Here is an 8409-nt window from a genome sequence, read left to right on the forward strand (position 1 = left end):
AGGCCAAATATAATGGTAATTTTTAATTATTCTAAATGCCAGTGATATTTCAAATCATATGAGCTTAGATCACATTTAAACAAAATAGAATTGGATAAAATAACAATGTTATCTTCATTGTAAAAACCTAACTCATATCTACCCATTTTAATGTAATACTACTGTTGAATTGAACTTGCAACTCACGTGACAAAGGCAGTATAGGGCATTTTTCAATTAGAATTTCATGTTAACCGTTCTACTCAAGGTCAAGATCAATTAATTTTGAACTGAACCCTGATATATTATAACCCTTTTTATGGTGAGGAGCTCTGATTCTGACCTCTGCTGTAGTGGTGTGTCTGTACTCTCCACATAATATGTCTGCTTCCTGAAGGGCCATGAGAAGTAGTCCTGACTCGTTGCAATCTGGGTGTCGCCCCGTTTATGAAGGTTGTCCATTCTGAGGTCTGATATCGGATAGGGTCCATTTTGTATTGCAAGCTCCCAAGCTTTCTCTCCCTTCCTCCCTCTCTCTCCTTCTCTCTTTCTCTCAGATTCCGGTGAGACACCGCGAGGTGAGTTGAGCGCTGATGGAATATCATATCTGTTTGTCTTGTTCTTACTTATTGAAAACCATCTACTTTACATTCAGTCACTGTGTTTATTTGTGTGTTTATATGTTTAATTATACAATAATATATCAAATCCAATTTTATTGGTCACATACACAGGTTTAACAGATGTTATTGCGGGTGTAACGAAATGCTTGTATATATGTAAGATATGAAGGTATGTATTAGAGCCTCTGTATTAGCTTCTGATTCAAGTTTTTGCATACAAAGGTGACTAAACACCAGCTAAATGCTACTGAAGTTGGATGATGAATTGGCAATCGACAATATCGTTTTTGTAATAGTGTACAGGTGTAAATCTTAATTTGATCACCCTGTTGCAGGCTTTCCTGCGATGTTTATTTAAGGTTTAAAAAGGCTTCTGAAGTTTGTAATTTCCACAAATTTCTAACTTGATTGTTCTATACTAAAAATGTATAGAATCCTACAAAAATGGCCATTAATTATAATCCACATAATAATTCAAATGTCCTGTTGGTGTAGGATTATTTTCCTGATGTAGCAAACTGGCAAAAATTAAGATCTGACATCTGTAAGTAATTTCGTAAAATGACTTAAATATTTCCCTGAAAACACATGGTAAAATAGTTTAATTACTATTCTCCGACATACTCAATGCATAAAAACCATAACAAGATGACATTAATCTTCATGACTCTTGAATCTTGTAAGTTACTCCCACATGCTTTGGCCTTGACTTCTCATTCAAAACATCACATTTATGAAAAACATCTCTGTGTAAAGAAAGCATCAATACAATAATCTCACAGCTCATTGTTTAATGACCATAGCATATTGGTTTGCTGGAATTTCACAGATGAATACATTCAGATATACAGATGTAGAGGTTAAAGTGTTAAATGTTACTGATAAAGGTTCATACCTCTTCAATTAGAAGTGAATATATATCATTTGCAGCCTTGCTTACTGTGTCAAATGATACTGTGCAGTTCATTTTCATAAATTCAATGATTATTTTCTACTTGTTAATGTTTTATTTAAATTAAAGAGAGTGTTACTTGTTGCTTAGCAGGTGCATTGGAAGAGTGAAACAGTTATTCAAAGAAAATAAGTTGGCGTGGATGTAAATGAGTGATACTTTGCCAGAGTGGTGTGTGCGAGCTTATTTCCTTTGAATACATGTTTTATTGGAAAAATATGCTATTTCGATATTTCAAAATCCTTTCAATATAATTTACGTATAAATAATTTATTCCCATCTTTTTTGAAATTCTGATCATGGGAAAATGCTTAACCTTGTTGGCAGACATGACTTATTTTAGCTTTAAAAAAAAATGTAAATCACAATGTTTGATTGTAGATGAAGGACTTGCTATATGGCAGTTTATTATTGCATCATTTGTTACAATTACACGCAGATGCACCTGATTTTAATTCGACATGTGGTTGACAAATTTCGACAGATTCTTTGGAATAGCCTAATTTAGGTTTGAAGTGATTTCTTCTTACCCGGTTGATATTCATTCTTGATTTGTAATATCAGTTATTATCTAATCAATGCACTTCCAATGATGTATTCATTCTATATTAATCATATAGTACCCCCTTGTATATAGCCTCACTATTGTTATTTTACTGCTGCCATTACATTTTTTGTTTACTTATATTTTGAATTTTTTACTTATCAATTATTTACCTAACACTTATTTTATTAAAACTTCTTGAAGCATGGTTGGTTAAGAGCTTGTAAGTAAGCATTTCACTGTAGGGTCTAAACCTGTTGTATTCGGGGCATGTGACAAATACAATTTGATTTGATTTGAAATGTAAGCTCTTTGTTCCACCTTTTTCTATTGAGGTATGTAATACAACATATTTTGTGACAGTAACTAATTCATTGTATTATTCATTGCTATAGCTACAGAGTTATTTGTTATGTATTGATATTCTTTCCAAAGGCCCTTCATTATACATATATTGAAAATGGTATTGTCATTAGAAAAGACATCTTCTATTTTCAATTCAAATGAATACTTGACTTTTATAATGTTAAGTTGAGCTGTGAACCCATTTCTAAAAAGAAAACACATGACGAATAGAACATATTTCACAAATACAATTTTCTTTAAGATTGTACAATATTCAAGTGTAAATGTGTACAACAAAGCAAATTCTTAATTCTTAAACATCACCATCTCAGAAATTGATTTCCTCATACACATAATAATCACATTTCATATTTGTTTTTCAGAAGAAAATGGTATCATTACATTATGAGGTATTGCACGTAACAGTACACCCAATGAAATGAAACCATGCTTGTTTAGTTTCAATAATGAATATGTAGGTGTAATCTGCCAGGAGATATAGGGTTAAGTCAGCTTCCACTTTTTCACATTGACACAATTAATTTACTCACCCACTCAATACATACGTAATAATTGAAAATGTGTGAATAAGCATGTGCTGTTGAAAGGGTCTATCTATCATATCGTGTAATATTATCCATGATATCCACACTGCGCATGTCTTCTGTCCACCATTTTGTGATCAGAACTTTATCTAAATGCTCCCATTTTAGGAAGTGCCGTGGAACACTTGCAGCTCAGTAACACGGAGGATCAATTTGAGGGAATCTATTGTTGTGTAGGGTGTAAATAAATTCCTTGACTCATGATCATTGTGAAATTAAATGTCAAAGATACACATTTGCTAATCATACATAAAACAAAGACTTGAAATTAAACTAAATGCCCGGTATAAAGTTCAAAGGTTTCTTATATTTTGTTTCTCATGGCAATACTACTATTAAGTATTACTGTTTGTAATTCAGAATTGATACTCAGTAATTAATTATAGTGATTGTAAAAACTTTTTTCAAGCAACGTTGCACCCATCCCTACCACCGTCTTGTAGTGTGTGTGTGTGTGTGTGTGTGTGTGTGTGTGTGTGTGTGCGTGCGTGCGTGTGCGTGTTATTCTTACACATAGACAGAAAGGGAGAGTGGCGGTCGCAGTCAGCTGCCTGAGGTGACGGACCAGAGGTCAGGGGTGTTAATAAGACGTGATGTGTAGACCCTGTGAGTGACGTCCCTCGGGGATAATCCCCTATTCAGCATTAGTTAATGTGTTAGTCATCTTTACCTTCTTAAAGCAAACAGCACTGGGTTCCTCATTGGGCCTCCCGTATAACACTTTTGACCCCAGGGTCATGGCCTTTGTTCCCTGCTCGATGGGGAGTGCCCTCAGAGGTCAGGTGTAATAGAGAAGTTGTTTAGACACGTGCCTGGTTGAAGCAAGACCACCTCATAGACTCACTCGGCCCCTGTTCCTAGAGAGGGAGTCCAAGTCTTTCATCCCTGCGTACGTAGGGCCATCCGGCCTTGTGGGTTGGTGCTATCCTCCTGATTAGCTTCCTTTAAAACAGGGTCCCTAATACATTCAGTCACAGGCCAATTTTTCCTTGAGTGGATGGTCAGGGGGGGGGGGGGGGGGGACATGGTTCCAAATAATTTGTAGACTGCAAATTGACCGCAATAATCCCAAACAGATATAGTATTTGACAAAAACAGAATCATTTCAAACCTTGATAACATTGGGATACGATCACATACTGTATGCCTCTGTTTATGCGTGGGAAGACTTGGGAACAGATTTTCTCAATTAAAATCACTTTAAGCTGATGTCCTGGTGATTTTACAGTCTTTTATGTCAGGAACCCTGCTATAGAATATCAATTGTTTCTGTCTGATGTGTCAGCTGTATGTGCCTGGTATCCTGATGCATTGCAGTTTCTGATCCTGCACAGTCAGAAATCTGGCTTGTACTCCTGTTGGTGGTTAATGGGTAAAGGAGTGTAGATCATGTTTGCCTATGCGGCGCTACTGCCCACTGCAATTTCATATTCCTCAGCCTTCCTTTCCTGGCTGTTTCCTGTGTTTCTAGACACTAAAGACAAGCAAACAGGCTCCTAATCATGTGTCCTCGACTCTCCTTATGTGACCTACATGGAATACCAAGTGTTAGGTATGACAGCTTTGAAAATACAGAGACCTTGTGACTGTTACTCTGTGACTCCAACTTATGTATAAAAATGATGGAGCACAAAACGTTTTAAAGTGAGGCAAAAAAAAAGAGACATTTCAATGAGATAAATCAGAGAATGCCATGATTATGCCCCCTGTGCAGAAAATAAAGATGTAGTGTTGTACATAGATCTATCTTGTTGTTCTTTTGCAAAGATAATATGTTGCATTTAGTTTGATCTTCCCTTGGCTGACCCTTTTATTTAGTTAATTACTCATAACACATGAGAAAAGCAAGAAGTGAGAATCCACAGCCTACATTTTGCATGATCAGGAATTCTTATTATCCCAAAATAAACATTTGATGTATTACATATTTTTTGTTTACCATGATAAGATCCAACATGCATACTAACAAAAGTTATAATTTTCTGTAGGACCAGTTGGAGAAAATTATATTTGCATGATCTGTTTTTACCATATATACTAGTGATATACATTATACATAGTGGTTAACATTGAATGTATTTATTAATCTGTACAGCAACTACATATGAAATTGTTGGATACTATTTTAGTTGTTTTGTCATAGATTTTAAGTTATCTAAGACCACATAGCAATTTTCATATTGATTGTGCTTCATTTTTTCTGTTGAATTATGAGTTTGTTATTCCAAATACTTCCTTACAAATGTATAACCAGCTTGTCAATTTAAGGGTTAAAAGACAGAAACTAAATGTGTGAGGATTTTTCCTGGAGTCGTTGTAGTTCACTTTTTACAAAATGTGTAGTACGGGAATAGATTTTATTAAGCAAGGTTAAGTTTTGAATGTATCACAATACGTTAACATTCCGAATGAAGCAAATGACATGGCAGCGTCCGCCATTTTAATGAACATTTCCTTGAATAGGACTGAATGACTGAATCGGTATTCACGTGTCGATAGCTAAGTCACATTTACTGACGTGTTAGTTAACTTCCTACTCTGATCATTCTATCCTTCACCATCCACTGTAGTGAGTTATGTGGATTTGTAGCATTTCAAAACCAGGAACATAGCTTTGACTAACAGGTTGGATATTTACTTTAAACTTTATTAACCATTTAATCTATTGTGATTTCATCTAAAGATTCTAAGAGTTCATGCTGATTCAGATACATAGCATTCCATAGCATATCGTAATTATTAACAATAGGGTTAAGAAATCCCTTCAAATATACTAAAGAAGGAATAGTTACATTTACCTCCCTGTCCTCCCTCCAAGCTTTTTTTCTGTAGTACTAGGACATGGTTTTTTTAAAGGTATTGTTGTACAGTTCTTATACACACCTGTGTAAGAAAGCATTCCTTAAAAAATATCTAAGTTAAAAAAAATATTAAAACGTGCCATCTTAAAATGGCTTAATTTATTATTTGAAATGTGTTTAAAGAAAGCATGGTTAAAGTCATTTATAATTCTAAAACACAACTTAAAATATAATAATTACATATATAATTACATATATAAATACATTTTAAAATATAATTCATTACAGACAAATGCAACCAGAGTAGAGAAGAGGGGAACGAGGTAAGAGGCACGCAGTCGTAAAAGTTGGCATCCTCCCAAAACCAAAACCCTATCCTCAAGTGAACTTCTTGCAAATGCTGTGCTACGTGCACACTAAGCTAAATTATCACTACAGACCGTTCCAAACCAACAACTAAAACAAATTCATAGTTCCATGTCCATTTTCCCTACTGTCTGTCCTCTACTGAAACTGAGCAGGATTGTGCATACAAAAATACATATTCTATAATATATCTACATTATCCACAAACTGTATGTTTAAACCTATATGTTTCAACGCAAAGAAATTAGTTTTTCAATTGGTTAAAACGCATGGCGAGATGTGACGTGAGGCTGCGGTGCTTTGGATTGGGTTCTAGGGTTTTAGGGTTCTAGCTCATTCCAATGCAGACACATCCAACCCATTTTGTGTCATTTTTTAAAAAGAAGACTAGAGAGACTGTTAATAACGCCCGAACTTGGTTGCACCATGTCTTCAGTAAGTAAATACAAACAATGTTTTTTCCCTCTGCAGGTCCATTGAATGTGGCCACCTGTGTCTTATTGAACCTTGTCATGAAGAGAGGAGGAGAGGAGAGAGTCCTCGGAGTGAGCTAGCGGAGGAGCCTCCAGTCGGTCCGGTGTTGCTGTGCTGTTCTAACGAGGGAGAGAGAAAAAGCCAGCGATGAAAGGAACCGGGTGGCTGCGTTAGGAAAAGTACCCCTCACAGACTCACTCCGCAGACAAGACGGGAACCCTGCAGCAGCAGCCATGTTGGGTAGTTTTGTCTGAGCTAACCTAACAGCATAAATGTCCTCCACAAACCAACAGAAGGTTACACAGTAAAAGCAGCAAAATGAGAGTTTTCCCCACCTTTCCGTTCTGCTAGGCATGCAGTCCCCTGCTCTCCTCCTTTACTTCTCATGTGGCATTAAAGACACAAGGCATCAAAATAAGTCCTCAAGAGGAGACAGAGATTTTACACTTTTCCTTTTTCTGGTTTCTCTCTTTTTAGACCTTCTGATACTTCGGGGAGAGAGGGGGGGAGACGCGTGAGCCCAGCCTTTGCCGTTTTTTGGAACCAGAGCCAAAAGAGGCAGGAAGTTGTTTTACAATAGCCTTACAGTAATCTGCCACAAGTGGAAAAAGCCAAATGCTGGTCGCAGAGTGGAGAAGGTGGCAGGACAGAGAGAGAGAGAAGCTGGGAGAGAGGAAGGGAGAGAAGGAGCATAAAAAACTCAGATAGGCAGACATGTGAATCAAAAGAATAATCAGTATGAACTAAGATGGAGGACTAGTCTGCCATGTTGTTTTGTAGTCCTGTAGTACATAATTGTGTGTGTGTGTGTGTGTGTGTGTGTGTGTGTGTGTGTGTGTGTGTGTGTGTGTGTGTGTGTGTGTGTGTGTGTGCGCAAACAGCAGGGTTTAGGGAGGGTGGAGCGCGTCACGATGCAGGACTCTAGACGATTCTAGGGTAAGGGATACTTTAGACCCAAATACACTCAACAATCCTTTCCTTTTGGTTTTAAATATGATACGTTTTTAGTCAGTACAGCTATAGTTCCTGGCTTATTTGGATAAGCTATCCTCTGCCTTTATATCCAGGACAAATCAGAACCACTCGTGTTTCTGTGAATTCCCAATCACATTGTAATCACGGCAGCTGTTTTTCTTCCAGAACAGAATGGTTATCAGGCTTTTGACTCCTTGCCAAAATAGCTGTAAGGGTCGTGCAATGTTTAGCCCCTCAGAGTGATCGAGTCAGGGCAGGAGGAGGAGGGTCTTGCTGTACTCTAACTCTACAAACCCTGCTCCTACCCTGCCACGTGCTTCACTACAGTACGCAAGTATACGCAACTAGCTTATGTTTTTTGTCTTCTCCATGCTGCTTCCACGCTAGCTGCTGTGGCATGCTAAAGAGTTAATACTCTGTCTTTGAGTTGTGGCTGGCTTCAGAATGTGATCCAGAAAGGCTGTTGCAGCTTGACGACAGAGAGAGCGCTACAGTACTGTAATGTACTGTACCAGATAAGGTTAATCATTTAACCTGCTATCAGAACTGTTGCATATTTCAAGTTCCTTATCCACTCTGAGTGTTTGTCTGTTGATCTCTTTTCTCTCGCTTTTCTCCCTCTCTTTTCTCTCTCTCTTTCTCTTTACTCCCTCTCTTTCCTCTCTCTCCTTCTCTCTCGATTTTCTCTCTTATTTCTGCTCTTCTCTGTTGATTGCCGGGGTGTAGCGTGTGCTAGTATTGCATG

General features: G+C 37.3%; 1 long non-coding RNA gene across 1 annotated transcript; it reads right to left on the bottom strand.

Annotated features, from left to right (window-relative positions):
* Window positions 1–1151: 1151 nt before the first annotated feature.
* Window positions 1152–7605, bottom strand: LOC115144846 (uncharacterized). The gene is made up of 2 exons (XR_003865874.2): window positions 7025–7605; window positions 1152–6808 (listed from the first exon to the last, which is right to left on the bottom strand). It is a non-coding gene; the product is annotated as an uncharacterized LOC115144846 (long non-coding RNA).
* Between the last annotated feature and the right edge of the window lie 804 nt (window positions 7606–8409).

This window comes from Oncorhynchus nerka, linkage group LG17 (assembly GCF_034236695.1).
Source record: "Oncorhynchus nerka isolate Pitt River linkage group LG17, Oner_Uvic_2.0, whole genome shotgun sequence".
Taxonomy (NCBI): domain Eukaryota; kingdom Metazoa; phylum Chordata; class Actinopteri; order Salmoniformes; family Salmonidae; genus Oncorhynchus; species Oncorhynchus nerka.